The following is a 19,895-nucleotide window of genomic DNA, read 5'->3' on the forward strand; positions in this document are numbered from 1 at the left end:
TTTTCCCACCTTTGGAGGGACCACTGTTTCAAGAAATGCTGTGTTTTTTTTTCTTAGCTCCTTCTAGAACTGATGTTATTTTCTCAACTCCCATGTGAGTCTCTGGATGTGGCTCTTCTTGCTCTGTTCTTGGGATAAAGCAGCAGGACAATGGAGTTTTGGTGATGTTACATAAATGGCTGGCCTGAGGTTGCTCCAAAAGCAGTCATCTGTGACAAAGTGTTTGAGAGAGTCAAAGTGGATACTAATGGAATATCCTTGACGCTGTGCAACCCCTTGAAAATATTTTATATCTCTATTAATAAACTTATTTTTGCTATATCTTTTTTTCCTTGAACAAGCAAGGAAACTAATCTGTCATTTCACATAGGTTTTTCAGCCAACTCTTTTTTTGGGGGGAGAAATTAGTGCCTTGTTTCTTTGGAAAGATGAAGGTTGTGTCTCACTGCTTGCCACTTCTTTGTGTTACAACTTTTGTTTGGCTTTTTTCCTCCAAAAGAAGAAAATCTCTGCAGAACACAGCTTCTTTCCTGAACTTCATAGAAATACTATTTCTTGAATATTTTTTCTGCAGTTTCAATAGTCCTTTGACAATTTATAAACAGAAAATATGTTTATTTTCCAGATACTATATTTCAAGCTTTGGAAATAACAAAAGTATGTATGCTTTTCCTGTGTATTTGCAACTCGTAAATTTGAGGCAATGATCCTATTAGTTTTATTTTATTTGATTCTAAAGCCCTTTAAGGTGTAAGCAAAGTGTAATGTTCATGCCTTTTCTACCCACCATCCCAAAAGTGAGAGAAAAAGGAAGGAAACACACATCTGTTTCCAGAGAGGATGAGATTCTTGTTGATTAGGAGTAAAGCTCTGTTATGAAGCCAGTTGGTCTTTTTCTAGAACAGTGTTTTTATTCTCTGAGTGTGCAGTGTAGTATGCTCAGCAATGCCAACTTGATGTTTGCATACTCTTGACTCTTTCTTACTACTTGACACCAAGAGGAAAATACAAGAAAAATTATATAGGTCCAAAGTAAAGCAAACCTGTAACTTTTTCCATACTGATGATCTGTTAAAGCGGTAGGACTAAACACTCCTGAAAGGATGCTGAAATTTAAAACAAAACAACTCAAGCAGAAAAAGAAATAAAAGTGAACACCAAACTCCCTTCTCCAACCCAAACAAAACCCCTCTAACCAAAACTAAAAAAATCCCTCCAACAACTGTAATTTAAGGACAAAATATTTTCTTTCTTCTGGATTTTTGAATAGGTCACTTTCTAAGTTTTTATGTGAAGGGTATGTTTTAGGAAGGTAATACAGCGGTGTATCCACTTTCTGGTTTACCATATTGCAGTTGCAAAAATTGCAATTCTCATATACAGTTTTATAAAGAAAACCTTTCAGCTTGTAATTAATTTGGTTACATTTCAGAACAGCCTCTAAAGCTTGAAATATAGGTGGAAGGGGATATGAGCACACAGATGTAAATTAAAAAAGATAAATAATTCCCCAAATTGTTCTTGCATGGATGCTTCTTTCACTAGTATTTACATTTTTTTTTACCCCTGTAATTGTCTTTTGGTTTCAAGATGTTGCCTAGCAAACAGTGGTAGGACTAAGCCGTAAAAATTTCTAAGAGTAGTTAATAAAATCTGAAATCTGGAAAAGCAAACTCCCTCACATTTTCCTGCACTCTAATCCACGTCCTGTTATGCTCAGATGATATTTATTTCAGATACAATTTTCTGAACTTACAATTAATGAAAAAAATTTGCCAGGAGAACACCGGGTGTTAGAAGACCAAGTGCAGGAGAGCATTCTATTTAAGAAGAGCTCACATGCAAGTTGAGCAAGTAGAAAAGAGATTTTTCTACAACAGCACATTAGATGGGACAAAAAAAAAAAAAAAAAAAAGGCGCATTCAGATTCTTGAGCAAGTGCTGCTTTCAAGTGCAGTGTTGTATATTTGTACTGCTGTTTTCTTGTTTATTGGGATTTTTGTTGTTGGGAGGTTGGTATGTTTGTTTATTTTTGGTTTTTAATTTGCACCTCTCTTTTGTCCTTATGGTAAAGACTTCATTATCATAGTTTCAATTCCCCAAAAATTACCCTGTAGACAACTGGATCAGCTTTCTTCATCAGGAGCACTATCAGAAAGAATGAACTGGCTTTTCTCACTTCTATGTGTATTGTTCACCACAAAGGGAATTTTAAGTGCCTCCTAGAAGTGGTGACTAATTGCTTGCTTTTCAGGACATGTTTTAAATCAAGTGACTATATAGAGTTACCTTAATTGTCAAGGTCTTGTAAAACTTTTGGGTTGTAAAGGGTTTTGGTTAATGAATGGAATTAGAGTACAAAGAGTTACAACACTTTTTATGGCAGCTGAAGTTGATTTCTGGATGAAGTACTTTGAATGTTGGGGAAGATCTTCAGGTTTAATGGGCACCCCTCCCCCAGGAGACTTGCATTTCTTTTCATGCAAAATTTTGCAGAGAACATGTACTTTCTTTCTGCACCTACCTTTTTTTTTTTTGTTTTGTTTTGGTTTTTTGTTTGAAAGTTGAAAACTGTTGTCTGAGCTTGTCAAGCAAAAAAAGCAACTGTAGTACAGACCTTACATTTGCGGATTGTAACAGAAGATTTGGGGCAAGTGGTAGTACTTTTGCTGAGTGGTAGATGTTGCACAACAGAATAAGAAAAGGGAAATGGGCAGTTCTAGTAACAGTTACAGTACCTCTGATTTCGGGAAAAACATTTTAAAAATGGAAAAAAAAAGATTTTCTCAGTAAATTCACTTGTATAGTATAATTTTGTTTTCAGGCAAGTTATCATTACATAAAATGGCACTTTGGATGTAAATATAACTGAAGGCTTTGCTTGATACCTTCTCTTGCTTGATGTTGCCTCTCCCTTGAGCAAATAATTTCTGACTGGAAATCTTTCTGCTGCTCCTCTGCTGACAGCAGTGTTTCAGAGGTGACAGATCAGTGCACTCAGCTGATCATTTGCTGTATAGCCTGGCCTGTGTGCTAAGGAGGTAGTTTTGAGGTTTTACAGGTGACATGTAGGCAAGTGATATGAAATCTGCAGTCACCTGTGATTATGGCACAGAGATTTATAAGATGTATTTAATCTTTCTTCACGTAAGGAGGATCTGTTGATCAGATGATGTTGATGATTTGCAAATGCATCTCTAAATTCAGGTAGTAGTGAGGATATTAAACAAGCCACAAGGTACTTTTTCATTACTTAAAGATTGCAACAGTATTGCAGAGGTTGTCTTGGTGAAACTGTACCTACCTTGCCTCTTAGGGCTGCATATAACTCTGGGAAGGTGTAAAATGCAGCTCTGCTGTCTGTCACTCGTAGCTGGGTGATCCTTTTGTGCGCACTGCTGGTTGACCAGGCATGGTCTTTCAAAGCAGAGCAGGTTGCCTAGGCCAGGATTATATTGTGTGATTCAAAGCTCAGCAGGGTGCAGTGCATCTGGAATGTCCTTGCCATCTCCTGCCCCAAAACTACTATAGCTCCCTTTGCTTTTGGAGTATAAGCTGTTTGGAGTTTGCTTCTTGGTCTAGAAGGTCTTTGTGGCTATTTGGAATAAGATCAGACACCATTAATTTACTGTAGTCGCCTTGAATTTTAACTCTAGGGGGTTGCTTGTTTTTCTTTAGGTTTTTTTTTTTTTTTTTGCTTAGTTTTAATCTCACTGACAGACAAAACTTTGCGAAGTTTTTATGTTTGAGATTGGTCATGGATGGTCCATATGATGCTAGTTTCTAGTCCTATGCTAGGATATTTCCATGTTGGATAGATGCAGAAGTTGTAAAGGTGTCATTTTATTGCACAGCTCGAAATGTTAGGTTCTCCCTCATCGTCTCTTCTCCTCATGTGAAGGAGGAGGCGAAGGAAGGTAACCAGAAACCCACATATTTAAAACAGCGAGGACTTGGAGAGGTGACCTCTCTTGTAAATCTTGCTGTGCTGGTTTTAGATGTTACTGCCACTGTCTGCCTATCCTCACCCTACTGCCAGAGGTTGCCAGGAGCTCAGAGGAACATGTTTGCTATATATTTTCTTTATTTTGCAGTTGTTTTACCTAGTTTTTTTTCTTTGTGGGAAGAGATGGGAGAGATTTGGCTTGCTAGAAATCAAGCTAGAGTGCACAGAATTGAGTAGTGCAGAACAAACTTTTTTTTTTATAGACTCATATAACAAAGTTGCAGATGCTTTTAGCTGTAGGCAAGGTTGAAAATAGTCTTACATCCCCACCTCCTTCATTCAGTTCTTGGGCTAGAAAACAAGACTGTGGAGAGGATCAGTTGAGAGATACGCTTTCCCTCCTGCAAACCTTCCTGTGAATGTCAGCAGCATCTTGCAGTGCTGTAGAGTTTGTCAGAGCACTTCAGTTCTGTGCCTCTTTTCTTCACTTTATCTTCAGTTTCAGATTTGTTCAGGTGAGACATGTAAATATGATATGCAAAATGATCGTCTATTAACAATTTAAGGTAACTTTCAAGAGTGTGGTTTGTCCTGTCCTTTAACAGGTCAGTGCTGCAGTGATAAGGGTGGCAGGAATTATTTTAACTTCATGTTACTTGCTGTAAAGCGTCCATGTATCAAAGTATACTCCAGATTTGCATGCAGTGTTTATTTAATAAGTTAGAACTAAGTATTTAAAGCAAGGTAGTAATTTCTGCTCTGCATGAATAACGTCTGGTGATGAGTCTTTGGGCAGGCTTCTATATCTGCATTTTCACTCCCTGCAATTATAATTTAGCATCCAAGTCTAGACTATGAAGACCTGTTGTATTTAAAAAAAGAAAAATCATGATTTTAAGCTTGTTATGCATTATGTTAATTAAGAAATATTTTTTCACACACTTTAAAGAATAAAAATAGTCCTAAGATAAGTTTTAATAACTTTACAGGGTCTCAAAGGGACCATAATAATTTGCAGCAGAGCGTTATAGTCTGGTAAATTGTTCATTCTGTATTCTTGCTTGAGAAGTCCAAAGTGGCATTGCTTGTTAAGGAAGCAGAGAGGCTTTAAATGAAAGTCCTTGCAGCTTCTGGGGAAGGGGCCAGAGAAGAAAAAAACCAACCAACCAAACAAACAAAAAAAACCCCAACAAAAAACCCCAACCACCAATCAAACAAAAAACCCCCTACAAATAAACCTTCTTTCCCCCAAATGCAAGTTAGATAACTTGGCAGCGTTTGTCAGGAAATCATAATTTCAAAATTCATGACAGCTATTTAAGTCTTGTAGCAGGGAGCTTGATTGCTTACTAAAACCATTGCAGCTGACTGAACCTAATCATTGCAAGGAATTACTTTTAGAATTCCTCTTGGAGAAAGATTTTGTCTGTAATCTCTTTACTATCTCAAGGCAGGATATTGTAGAGAGGATTTTTTCAGAAATTATGGTGAGCCTTGCAGACAGTGTGTGTTAAGGTAGATCTGCACCAGAGGACAAAATTAGCCTTTAATGATCACAGCTCATTGCAGCATGGTTTAAACTTACTTTTGCATCCTGCAACCATCTTCTTGCCTTTATGGATGAGCTTCAGTGCCACAAACACACTTTCTGCCATAAGATGAAGTTGCACTCACAGTTCTTGCTGTGGTGTATCAGCCAACACACCTGTACAACTGAGGGGCATTTGTAGCTGTGCAGACCCAGCCTGAGTCACAGTGGATCAGAGGAGTGTGATGGTGTCTGGCCTCTTCATGGCGTGCACAGATGGAGGAAATCTTACATTTCCTTCATTTAAAATCAAAATAGGGCTTTTTGGTTGTGGATTGGGTGTGTTCTCCATCTGTCTTTTGGGGAGTTACTGAAATGTGTTCATTTTAGAGTGCAAAGTTTAGTCCAAACTTTAGAACAAAGGTTTTGGCCTGTGCTGTAAAAAGTGGAGCAGAAAGTTTCCTTTGTTTCTCTGCAGGGCATTGTAATTTGATTTATGTTTTTGACAAAAAAAGATTGATTTATGGCTTATTTCTTGAAGAAAGCTGATCAATTCCTTTGCCAGCATGATTTGAAGCAGACTGATAATATTCTTTAAGTAAACTATGGATTAAGTTTATTTAAAAACAAAAATCAGAGGACTCAGCTGTATGAAATTTCAGCATGATTAACAAAGAAAAAAAGTCTGTAGAAGAACTTTTTTTATTTGGCTGCATTCCTGGAAAAAATAAGACTATCCCTGTGGAGAATGAATGTTCAGTTCTGACATCTCTGTAGAATGGTCAGATAAAATGTCACAGGATAATATATTGTATGGAGGACATAGAACAAATGCAGCTTCTACAGTGTAGCCAGTGAGAAAGGAGGACATACCAGAGACAAATTTTGAGGTGACCTAATAAAATACCTAAATCAGCATTTTGAGAATTTGTGCAGTGACCCTGGGACACAGGAGCTGATTAGAGCTGGTCACATTACAGAGTGCCAGGGTTGTTTGTTGAGCCTATATCTGACCCAGTACGATTTTACCTTTTTAGAGTCTCTCTCTCTATATATATAGTCCTGAAAATCAGCCGAGCAAAGCAAAAGTTGCTGCTTTGGATTTCTGCTTGACACTCCTATTAACTCTTCGTTGTGTAACTGTAGCCTAAGTCGTTAGGCTGCTTCTTCTGTGGTGGATTCCCCCTTCCAGGTTGTTTTTAAAACATCTGGCCCAGTTGTGTGTGTTCTGTAATGGGGGAAAGAAATAGGAAAACACCAAGCCTTGTAAGTGGGAGCAGAGTCACTTCAGATGGGGCAGCGATGTTGTTAATGGTATTGCTCTAGATTTTAAACTGTGTACTTTAAATGCATATGTGTGGGTGAGAATGTATGTGTAATATGTGTTTGTGGTGTCTGTGTCTGGTTAATTGTATCTCATACTTGAAACAGTCTAATTGTGTTGTACCTTAAAACCTAAAGTGCAAACAAACTCACAGAACATCTCCTTCTCACCTCCTGAAAAAGCCCCAACCAAAAAACCAAACACGTACAGCAAACCTCAAGTACCCATAAATGTGGAACCCTTTTTTCCCCCTTGAACTGATGACTGCAAATATAAAGAATAGTTTCTGGACCTTAATGGTTTAATTAGAATCCTTCAAATACTGCTCTGCTAGAAAAAAAAAAAAAGTCAGCACTCTGGGCCTCTCTCTTCCACCCTCCTCCACCGCCTCCTTTCTTTCCCCAGGGTTGTTTAACACATACTTTACATTTTCATTTCTCATTTTCATTTCTCATGGGAACTGTGTCGTTTCTCACTTTTACATCTTAATTTCATGTTTCAGCATAAAGTATTAGTTGTATTAAGTTTTCTCTGTCACTTCAAGCAAGAAGTAGTAAAGATAGGAAATTATGCAGCTAAGAGCACTGTTAAGTCTAAGAGCTTTTTTCCTAAATAAATCTGTGTTAAGTGTGAAGTTTATTTTTCTTATTCAAAGGATAAGTAAGACCTCTGCTCTAGCCCATTGTTTAAAAAATCCCTTAAAATTCAAGAAAACTGTCTTGCAAATTAAGCTTGTGTGATTCTTTTGCTGTGTATTGTAGCAAAGCATATAAGTGTCTTTAATTCTCTAATAGGAGCAGATTCTTTTACTATAAACAAGATGTTTGTCATAAAATAAAACTGTGCCTTAAATCATGATCTAACCTCCAGGTTAAATTCTGGCAAACTTACTCTTGTACTAAAACATACTATTTTGATATTTCTATGATTTTTCAGCATGCATTTTTCTTGTATATGCCAAAAAAAAAAAAAAAATTGTTCCTGTGAAGTACATGTTTCGATCTGGTTACAAGCCTGATTAGCCTGGTGTAAAATTAAGCGGGGGAGGGAAATTACTCAAGAGGAATATAAGGTTTATAAAGTAATGGAACGGTAAGAACATCCTGGAAGATCTTTCAGATAGGTAAAACAAAACCTGCCTATTTCTTACTGTAAACACTTGAAGTGTGATGGGGCTTGAGCAGTTGTTAACAGCCAGAGCTGTCTGGTTTTATTGTCTCTGCTTATGTTGCCAAACTGGTGCTTCACCTGATCATGAGATGTCGCACAAATGGTCTGTTAGCTGTATAGAAAATACAGGTTGTGCTGTAATTTTATCATGCCTTCCTGATTAAACAGTTTGTTGTTGTATTGCAATAGGAGGACATGCTGTTTTAATCAGTATTTTATAATGTGCTTACTGTGGCCAGCAGTGGTAGCTGGGGGTTCTAACTGAGCATTTCTGTTGCCCTGTTGCTACACGAGTGTAAAGGCAGTCTCCTGACTGAGCAGAAGAATTGCTGCATGTGGTGTCCAAGCCAGCCCTCAGTGCTGAGCTGGCAGGCATAGGATGGCTTGGCTAACTAGTCAATACTCTAACCAGAGATTTGTTTTAGTAAAGGTCTGATTGCTGCTCATAACCACTAAAAGCTTTAGCATTAAATAAATTATATAGTCCTAATCAACATTTTATAACTGCAAACCAAATTTGGATTAAATGATGCGTATATGAAAGCAGGAAAGTACAATGTGTTCTTGAGGTTTGACAGAAATTTGTTACTTAACTTGAGAAGAATTGTCTCCTTGCATAAAAAAATGTTCTTCTATTTAAAGAAATGAGACTTGGAAAACTGAGTTCCTAAGCTGAGGCAAATGAGATTTGAAGAACTGAGTCCTTAATATAAAGGTATTTGTTTTAATGTAATTAAAAATGGTGATGTTTCATCAGCTTGTATAACCAGAGCATTTTCCCCACTATTTAAGTAGACAAAAGGCAGCCTTATTGATAGCCTTGAAATAGAAACAGGTTCTCTTTGCTTCCAGTGACAAGTTTCCCTGTCTGAGGCAGATTATCATTAAACTGTGCCCCTATTGCTGCCCCTATTGTGTCTCTGTATCCCCCTTCAGAGTAAAATGCCTGCTATCAACTAGTCACACACAGATAATTAGCTGATGAAAGTTAAAAAAAGGAAAATCCAGTATATGGAGGATTTCTATGCATCAGCAATTATAAATGTCCATCAGGACACACCTGAAACAGGGCCAAGCAGCGGCTAGAAGAAAAGCTTGGTAATTTTTGTGTTTTGGTAGGATTTATGGTCATCCATAAAGAGATAGAGTCTTCCCATTTTCTCCAGTATGAGTAGGATTCCAGATGCCAAAGGGCCACCTGTATAACAGGGTTTAGATTTTTGAGCTCTGCCTCCTGTTAAAGTTTTTTGTCACTCTCCTGCTTGCAAAGCCTGGCCCTCTGCAAACAACTGCTGCATACTCTATCTGTAGAGTTCACCAGTACAATGTTAGCAGTACATACACCAAATGATCTATGAAGAAAAAATGCCTGAAATCTGTTACAAAAGTCAACCCATTAAAAATAGAATGTAGTTGCCGGACAACTTAGTTTAGGTGTAAATATTTCAGAGTCTGCAAAGGCTTTGGACTTTTATCTGGAGGCCTTCACAAGCATGCTTCTTGCTGCATGTTTTACATCACACATCGTAGTCCTGGAGCTAAGGGATTGGAACAGCTGTCAGAATGTTTGGAAAAGATGGAGGAGAGAGAAACTCCTTAAGATACTCTAAAAGGAAGTTTACGAAGATCACAAGTAAGATTCATCAATACTGGAAAATGCTGCCTGGCAGCTCTGCAGAAGCCCTATATTTAAGGGAAGAAAAGACAAAACAAGAGACAGTGACCCTGAACAATTTAACGGGCTTGATGAGAACACTCAAAATCAAGTGCAAAGTCATCTGTGGGAATCACTTGATGCTTAAACTTTGCTTTCAGTATTGCCTGTCATAATCTTAAACTCATGAATGACTTGGCATGATTCTTCTATTGCTTATTTTCAGGACTAAATTTGATTGGGGATTGCCATTCCTAAATTTGCAACTACCTGCTTAACTAGGAAGAAGTAATGGTTTGTACCAGGGAAAGAATCTGCAGAGTCAGTTATCTATAAATTAAACTTATGAAGTAAATATACAAAAAAAAAAAATAATTGTGCTAATGGAAAAATCTGTACTGTTTTGACAGTAAGATTACTCAGTGAGATTTCTGCATTAAAAAAAACTGAGTTAGATGCAAATGCAAATATGTGGGTTCTGAGGTGGACCAAGATGAGACTTTTTTAGAAAACACATTTATCAAGATATCTAATTGTGCCATTCTTCATTCCTTCTCTCCCCTCCATTTGCCCCCGCCACACACACCATCCATTTTTCTGATTTTCAAACTATGCTTTACCATCAACTTTGGGAGGGAATGTGTGTTATGTAAGCATTAAGTATATCCTTTGGGGTTGTGGCTTTTAAATGCTTTTCTTAAGTTCTGCTTTCTAAAGTATATTTAAGGTGCTCCTTAGAATCTGTCCTGTGAACTGTCTGGGTTTTCAGGCTGGCTTGTTGTGGTAGACCATGCAGCCTGGACAGATAAAATCACAGTATTAATTGGTATTTTGCCATAGCAGTGTTGACCCTCCTGTTCAGGTAGAGAACTCTGGTTTTGCATAAGGAGTTTGTGGCATTCAAGTGTCCGGACTCAAATTATTGTTTTCTTAGTGCAAGACCCTAGATACCATATAAAACTTCTTTTCAGGGACTGCTGAATATAAACTTGAAGAGTTTCCCCCTTGAGATGGTAAAGGATATAATTAAGCTTAATCTATGTATTTTTTCTGTCAAATAAAGACAGACCAAAATTCCATTTCAAACAGTGTTAGTGATGACCGCTCTCCCCTATGTGTGTGCCAAAATTAGTTAATGAAGTAGAGTTTAGCTGAGAATTTGAAAAATGCCCAAGCTATGCAGTGAGGAACAAGTATATAGTTAATTTTATCCTGGAAAATTTTAAAAATTCGTTTTAGCAAAAGAAATGCCTACCTTTTTCTTTTGCACACATGTCTTCCTGGCAGATGTATGGTTCTTGTGAACCATGAAACTTGCTATTTTCATGATGTTCTGTTGCTTCTAGGTAGGTTTCCTTTGGTGTGAGCATGGTCAAGGAGGTCACATGAATGTAAGACAAAGCTTGTCAAACATATGTTGAATGAATGCTTGACTAATGTTTTTATGATGGAAAAGTTCTGGGTCCTTTTTTTAGAAACAATAAGAAAAATCTATGGGAACAATTAGCCTTTTTATGTCTGACTTTGAAGATATTACATGATTTGTTTCTTCATTTCAGCCTGTCCCTCTGGAATTGCAAAGTCACTGGCGTCTGTTTTCTCAGTACTGTTGAGAGCTGTGTACTAATCTTCACAGAGATAGTTTGGTGGTTTGTGTCACTAACTGTGAAGTTTTAAGGATCTAAAGAAATAAAACAGTTTAATGCTCCAAAATGATAATGGGATAAGACTGATATTGATTTATTGATTGATATATCCAGAGAGTCAACAAAAATTCCTAGGCAAACCAAGTACATAAACCTTTTGACCTTAAATAGTTTATTCCACCTAGAATTACTCTGTTTTACATAACTGAAGACAACACCATTTCAGTGTAGTTGTGTTTCCATGCCTGATAAGAAATCATGTAAGTTAATAAAGTGGTAATTTAGGGTCTGATGCAGTCTCCACCTAGACATTTGTAGACTGAGTTATGAAATTCACGTGCCCTGTTATATAGTTAATTTGATTACAAGACCTTATTCAGTGTTTCAGCGATAGGAACTGTTGACAGGAATGGCCATGCCCAGTTTAATTTCAGTGTGTCTTATTTTTCCTTGACTTTTTTTGTGTGTAGATTTGTTACCCTCTTTAGGATTCAAGGTGCTTTAAGTTGTTTTCAGAAACTGAAAATCTTTGTGGTCAGCTGGTGATTTTGGAGACAGTAGTGGGCATGGACAGCCTTCTGGTTTGGGACAGAATTGCCCTCCAGCGAGGGTATGACTGCAGTGTGGTAGTGGAGGGGTTCAATTAGTTCTTTCAAAATTCAGTTTTATTTTAGTCCTGGTCTCTTTTTCACAAGTTTGACTGAATTTAAGTTCATGTCTATCAGCTGTTAACAAGTGGGAAGGTATGAAAGTGGAGTGGGAAGATAGGAGGTTTTACCTTAAATAAAAATACCTACTAGTGAAGACAATGTGACCTGATAAAGTATTTTTCACAAATACACATGAACACCAAGCTCTGGTTTTTCTCCTGTCTATCACTTCTTTGCTACCAAAGTATTTTACTAATATTCTTCTTGTGAGAAGTAGGGTTGCTTTCATATATCATAAGAGGAAGCAAACTTTTTTTTTTTTTGCATTGTGGTGTTTTGTCTGTGACATGTTCCAGAGTGCATTGGATGAATTTGTTTAGAGAAGCAGTTATTTTATTTATCTCTTTGGAAGCATAAGAATGGGCAAAACATGCCAGCAAAAGTCAGCTGAATGATCCCACAGACAAACTTTTGTTGCTGCCAGTAGAAAAGTACCATTTGATTGAATTGGCATTTTGGAGCTAACACTGTATTTTCAGTAATAAAACCTGTGACCATTGCCAAGGTGACTGTGAGTGGGGTAAACATACTGTACTGGGAGTGCTGTTCACACAGACATAGGTAGGCACTTTTTTTAATGTGTAGGTTCTTTTTTGCATAAAAACACATAACTGTGATTTGTGGAATGTTGGTGTGAGTGATGTGTACACCAACACATGGAAATGATGGCTACTGGGCTGGAACTAGGGTCCACTTGGAGGCATCTGTTGTCACATGCACTTGAGTGCATGAGGTTCTTGAGGTTCTGAGTTGCTGGGTAGTGGTTTTATATCAATGATAGCTTAAAAATCTCAACACAGCAGAAAGCCTTAAACACACAATTGCTTAAGGGAGCATTTAATTGAGGGTTTGTCACCCAAAAGAGCGCAGCCTGTGAGTTTTTGGTCTTGTATTTTGGTCTGAATGTAACCTGGGAAATGAAGTCAGGAAACCTAGCAACTGAATATTTTAGTTGAGGGTGAGATGCTATTTGATTTAAAGTTAAAAGCTGTCAAACCACTTGCATAGATAAATAGATGATGTCTCAAAGGAAGATTTCTGCATGTAACTCTTGGTATAATGAATGCTCAGCTCCTGTGATTAGCAGCAGAGTGGGCCATGATATAAAGTATCAGGCATTCAGACACCATAATCATTCTGAAAATGCCAACAGCTGGTTTACACAAGTAAGTCAGTATGTAGAAATTAATAACTGTATATGGTAGCATTGCATCATTCGAGTTTCAGGACTTAATTCTTTAGATAAGGAGTCTTTAGGTACAGATTAGGTTGAAGACCATAGGCCATGAAATGGCAATAGTTACAAGCATGTAACTTTACAGAAGCATCACATAATTTAGTGGTGTAACATGTCTGAAAAGACAAGAGTATTAGTAGTGGTGCAGTCTGCCTTATCACTGTAGTTGAGTGGAGTGAGTGATTTGTGTATCACTGAGCAGATACTGTCTGTACTACAAGATTTTTCAAGGGGCTGATAAATGGGGATTTTGTTTCTGCTGCTTCTTTATGTGGTGTATTGTGGTTTTGGTGTTAGTTTTGATGACAAATCCTGAGCAAATCACTATTTCTGACTTAACTTTCTTTTTCAAGACATTTGATGTTATTTAGCTTGGTTTGTGAGCACACCACGGTTCTCTGCTTTTCTTTTTCCCATCTCCCACTCCCACAGATTCCTGCTGGAAGAGGTACTGAGATTCTCTCTGCCTGAATGGGACAGGCCTGGGCCAAAGCTGTGCCAGCCTTTTTGTGATTGTTTTAAAATGTGTGGAGCAGCAGCTGTGCTGTTATATATTCATTCTAACAGCACTGCCTGTCAAACAGTTTTGATGAATTAGAAAGGCAAAAGTAAAATGTGTTTCAAAACCTGGAATTAGTGTAAACACTTTTGGGAATGCTTTGGGAGATTCTGAGATGGACTCTAGGAATGTTTGTCATAAAAGCATTCTTTGCCATTGCTGCATCCTTCTGACTGTAAAAAACATGGTGCTAATGTGCTGCTGAAATGTATATAAAGAAACAGAGGTGCTGACCTGTCTTCTTAATTTGAAGAGATAAATCATATAAACTGCATTAAAAGGTGAAGTAAGAGCTAACACTTTCATTAAAGGATTTTCAGTTAATTGAAGTTGGTGTAGAATTATCTGACCATTTATTTTAGTTGAAATGCTGGTTCATCAAAATTGACATTTTTGGTGGAGACATTGTTTTGCCAGCTTTCCATAAGGCTGACATCCTGGGTCACATGGTTGGAGCCTTGAGTTTCCTGTTCTATTGCAGTTATTCCACAGTAGGTAGCTGGTAAGGTGGCTGAGGATCTTCAGCTGTGGCAGCGTTGTGATCTTCCTGTTCTTAGATGGTTCTGTCCACAGAGTTATTTCTGTTTTAAATGTTATTGTCACATGCTGTTCCACTGCAGTGGTAACAGAGCAAGGCTTAGATTACAGTGAAATGCCTACTTCCAAAAAAACATACTGCCCTTTCCACATCCCCAGTCTTTATTCCTTTGTCAGCTCTTCCTCATTCTGTCTCTGCTCTGTGGTTTGTCCTACACTGTGTATTGCCTGGATGGAAGGTAGGATCAAGGCTTGTTAGGCTCACCAGAATTGTAATACCTGTCTTGTAGACCCTAGAAGGCATGAGGGTGATAAAAATATAGGTTTGAGGTCTTTTTTTCATGAGACAGAAACAGAGCAGCTGAAGAGAGATGGAGCCTCTTCCCCTTGCCAGAAGTTTTAGCTTCCTGTGCTTATTGACCTGTATATTTGCATTGTATAATCTGGTCGACATACAGGAATGCTATTTATCTGTGTGCTGTCCTCACAGGCAATTGTTTTTTTAATAGGTACTAAGCTGTTTTAGCAGTTTTCTAATTTTTGCTCACTGGTGGTTTTTCTGTAAGATTATTACAGACTTTAAGACACTTTTCAAATTATATGGCATCCGTGTTAAAAGGTCTGATTTTCTTGCTGACTTGTTGAAGTCCACACTATGAAATGCAGAAAAACCTTTCTTTTTTACTTGTCAAAAGCAATGTCATTGAATTGCAAGAGCAGCCTTCTAATTCACCCTGTATTTGTTCATCTTTTGTCTCAGCAGTAAGCAGCTTACTTTGTGAAAGTTGTATTGTCTTTAAATATATGAGCAGATGCAAAAGAAGAAATACACACAGCTTGTAACAGACTGTTTTTATCATTTGGTAGATGTTCTTGCTCCATCAGCTTCTAGCATAGGATGCATTCTTGCTTCTACAGGTGGGATTGGGAGAACAGAAAAGACAGCATCACTGTACTGCCAAAATGAATAGCTCATGGGCCTCGTGTACCAATGCTGTCAGAACAGCTGTTAACTAAATGTTTCAGCTGCTTAGTGGTGTGGGGATTGGATACTACTGTGGTGGGGTGGTGTAGTTAGTGACAGGTTATTCTGCAAACTAATACCTGTTTTCTCTGATAATTTTGTCTTAAATATGCACAGCTCAAAAACAGTCTAGGCACAGATTAGTGCTTCCCATGGAGGGTTGAACCAAAGAGCAGCAAGCCATTCCCATGAGAGCTGCTACAAGAGCTCATGTTGCTCTGTCCAAGAAGTTTCATGAATAACTGTGCTGGCTGTCTAACTTTCCACGTATTTCATTCATGGGTATCTAGAGCCTCTTGCTACCTCTGCCAATGTGATTAAAAGCCAGAAGTTGTTAGTTGGTGATCAATGGCAATTTTCACTCCTGACCTTGAGTCACATGCAAGAGTGCAAAGGAAAGGGTTGCTGCACAACTTTGTGGTGCTCTTAATTAGCTCCTCTGAGGTTACAGATTTATCCATCTGAGGTTTGTGCAGCTGAGAAAAGCAGTGTTCACAGCTTTTCACATTGAATGTATGAGATTGGGTTATGTTAAACTAACACTGAGCACACGTATACAAAAACCCAATGGATCTAGGAGCTGACAGCAGCCTAAAAATAAGGATAAAAATACCATTAGTAGCTAATATGTGATGTGTATGTGAATACTGCAGGTATCTGTGTTACTCCCAATGTGACCTTTGCAATTGTTGCTCAGTTTTGGTCAAGGTGGGCCCCAGCTTCATCTCCCAGTGATCTCCCAGCCCAGTGGCATACTGCATGTTTGAAACAGGGCACCCACATGGGAAAGACTCTGCTCCAAGTGCTGCACCTGCTGGATGTGTTTCATTCAGTGCCTTTGATTTCATTTAACTTCAAGGAATCTGGCTTGATGTGCCTCTTTCTAGATGATCAAGTTTTCTTCATTCCATTGTTCTCAGAGAAAGTTGCTATGGTCTTTTTCTGTTTGTTTTCAGAGGTTTTGCCCATTAGTCAACATGAGTCAACATCCAATTCGTTACAGGGGATGCACAACAGAAAAAGCAATACACAGATCTCTGGTACTACATTTTCTTGTAACAATCTCTTTGTGTGAACTTTATTTAAATGATCTAGGAAGTGTTTGCTTGGGCTTTGTGTTGAAAAAGAAAACTCTAGTCTCTGCTTCGACAGAAGTTTCATATGTCTCTAGAAGGAGCTAGCTACAGAGGAGATGATGGCCCTGCTTAAATACAGAAGTTGGTGACTTCACTTAGTCCAGGTATGACTGCCTCAGTGACATCAGTTTGGATTGATGACTCTTTGCCTTTGAAAAGAACAAAAAACCCCACATAGTAAGCTCTCATTAGGATATAATGAGACATCTGACATTCAGCAAGAGCAAATGCAGGCCCTGCAGCTGGGCAGGAGCAGCCCCATGGACCACCACAGGCTGGGGGCTGATCTGCTGGAGAGCAGCTCTGTGGGGAAGGACCTGGGGGGTCCTGGTGGACAAGGAGCTGTCCCTGAGCCAGCATTGCCCTGAGGCACAAGAAGGCCAGTGGAACCCTGGGGTCCATCAGGAAGAGCAGTGCCAGCAGGTCAGGGAGTGATCCTGCCCCTCTGCTCAGCCCTGGGAGGCACATCTGGAGAGCTGTGTCCAGCTCTGGGATCATCAGCACAGGAGGGACAGGGAGCTCCTGGAGCAGGGCCAGTGGAGGCTTGGAGATGAGGAAGGGCCTGGAGAATCTCCCTGGTGAGGAAAGGCTGAGGGAGCTGGGGCCATCCAGCCTCCAGAGGAGCCCCAGCTGAGAGAGTCCCTCATCCCTGTGTGTCCCTGGGAGCAGGGAGGGCTCCGAGCAGGGCCCAGGCTCTGCTCCAGGGGGCCCAGCAATGGCACCAGAGGAACGGGCAGGGACTGAGCCCAGGAGGTTCCACCTGGACATGAGGCAGAACTTCTTCCCTGGGCAGTGACCGAGCCCTGAACAGATTGTCCACAGAGGGTGTGGAGTCTCCCCATCCCCCTTTTAATAGGAGTCCTTATAGTTGTTACGCCCTGATGTCTGAATTTTCTTTGGAAAATCTTCTTTTAGGCATCGCAGCCCAGTGTAGAGGAGCACCAAAGAGCTCTGAGTAGAGAAGATTTTTATACAGAAAATCTTAAGGGGATAATAAAGTCATCAGTATGTACGACCCTGTAATTTTATGTATTACTTGGAATTTCGACTTCTTAGCTTCCCTGAGTACAGAGCATGGTGTTGAATACTACCCTAGAAAAGGGCTTGTTTACAGAATGAATTCTTGCTGCACTGAAAAAGCCCTTTCTCAAGCAAGTAATTATGTCAGCTTGCTCAATTGATCCTGTAGAAATGAGTCAATTAGACTTGAGGTGGGAAAAGTACCTTGATAACCCCACCCACTTTCTTCAAATGTCTGAGTTGTGACTTAGGGATTGGAATTGTTACTGGTGTGGGAAGGGAGTTGATTAGAAGAAGCTTTTAGGAGGTATCTGTTGCTGTTGGTGAGTCAATTTTCTTTCCTCATGCTGTGGAAAAGCTGCAGTGCCTGTTTTCTTTGATTTTAATAATAAAGTTAAGCTAAATATGCATTTGTTTCCACTCTCAAGTAACAGAGTATATCTTTCTGGTCTGGCCATCCCTTTTATACCATTGGTGTGACCCTATCAAGCTCTCAGTGGCAGGTGTTGAGGGAAGTTCCCTGGTGGACCATCCGGGACCACTGTGACAGTCTCTCCTGCACCACCTGAGCTGGGACTGAACCTCCTTCCCCGGCCACACTCACTGAGGCAGACCACCTTTGCCATAGCAGAGTGTCACATGGGTCTTGGTGCAATAGCTAAATAACAAAACAACAGCTGGAACTGGGTGCCTGAGGCCCTGAACAAAGGAAACCCTGGCCTTTTATACCCTCACACTGTAAGAGCAGGAAAGTCTGGGGCCTGTCACTCCTGTCTGAGTGTCTGGTCACCTGGCCGTGTCACAGGCCCCTGTGCCATTTGTTATCTAAAGGGTTGGTTCTCTGCCTCCTCTCTGTTAACCCTGCAAAACCAACCTATCCTGGCAGCTCACAGCAGTTCACGGAACAGAAGAGGAGCAAGGTTATAAAGAGTTAAGTTTCTTTTGAATAAATAACCCATCTGTATTTCTTACACACGTGGGGGAAATTCTTACTGTTGCCACTACTTCTGTGTATTATTAGAATTGTTCTATTTGAATTGCTTAATATAATTAATTTTCTAGACATATTTTTGTCCTCAGTAGTAATCCCAAACTCTGTATTGTTTGTTGATTTGTTTGGGTTTTTGAGGTTTTTTGTTCATTTGCAGAACTGGAGATCCATTTTATTACAGTTCAGTTCAGAGAAGAGTACATAAGAGTAATTGTCAATAAAGCAGATTAAGGCCTTTGGTAAAATTGGATAACAACCATGAAGGGATTACTGTTCATGACTTATAACAAAGGAAAGTATTATCTGAAGCAGACCATGGAATGGACAGACTAAAAGGGGACCTGATATGAAAGGAGTAAATAAAATGTAGAGCATAAAACTATTTTTTTGGAAGTGTATGCAGTCAGTTTTCAGAAATGGTTGCACTTGGGATTTGATTTGATCACTGGTGGACAAACTCAGCTCCTGAAGAGAAGAACATACATAGGTATGCACACATCGTGTGGATTTTTTTAGTGTTTTTTTACAAGCGCTGGCTGATGGAAAACTTCGAGAGGTTGGGTTGTGTGAGCATGTTACACATTTCCACAAAAGATGTAAGCTTAAAGGAAAACCCTGAACACAGATATATTGACAGAAAAAATATACAGCAAAACCTGTAAGTTCTGTGTGGCTCGGTCACAAATCTCAAGCTTTCAGTAGTGATGCTCAGTGCTGCCACTGAAGCTGTCATTTGGCCCCAATCCTTTTCATGCTGAAGACTGTGTAAGAATTTTGGAGTACAAGTACTTTGTCCTCTTCAATAAAACAGTACTAATGCTGTCCTGTTTCCAAGAGAGTCAATCATGATTCCTTGGTGAACCTGGATTGATAGCAAATAGATGTAGCATTTGTTCAGCCAGTTTGAGAAACAACTAATTTGTAGTGGAGAGGAACAGTGTTACACCAAGTTCTAAAGCATCTGCTTTTGGGTTTAACAGGGATATGATGGGGATAGTGGGAGAGCAGTAATAAATAAGGTGTGGTTTGTGGGATGAGAAATTTGACAATTTGTATCCTTCCAGTCAGTCATGCAGCTAATGCAGTTGTGTAGTGGAAAAAGGTCTGCCCCTCGCCTTTGTATGTCAGTGGTCAGGAAGGAGTAGTGTGGCAGCTGACACCAACACATCTCCTGTTGCATTCTCAGAATTCCAGCACTGTCCCTTGTTGAACTTGAGATGATTGGTGACTGCCCAGCCCTTTAATCTGTACAAGTCTCTCTGCAGGGCCTTTCTGAATGTTTGAGAGTCCAATTAAATTAAGCAGTAAGTTTCACCGTAGAGCAAAATCGAAACTAAAAAAATAATTTGCAATAAGGACTGTACACATACAAGCAGAAATGTCTTTTCTTGGATCCTGTTGGCTTAAATCCTG

General features: G+C 39.2%; 1 protein-coding gene across 2 annotated transcripts in view; it reads left to right on the forward strand.

The window, feature by feature from the left end:
* LRP6 (LDL receptor related protein 6) overlaps positions 1 to 19,895 on the forward strand; it is a 107,576-nt gene that overhangs the window by 15,548 nt on the left and 72,133 nt on the right. The gene's annotated exons all lie outside the window — the stretch shown is intronic.

The sequence above is a fragment of the Sylvia atricapilla genome, chromosome 5 (genome assembly GCF_009819655.1).
Source record: "Sylvia atricapilla isolate bSylAtr1 chromosome 5, bSylAtr1.pri, whole genome shotgun sequence".
NCBI lineage: Eukaryota > Metazoa > Chordata > Aves > Passeriformes > Sylviidae > Sylvia > Sylvia atricapilla.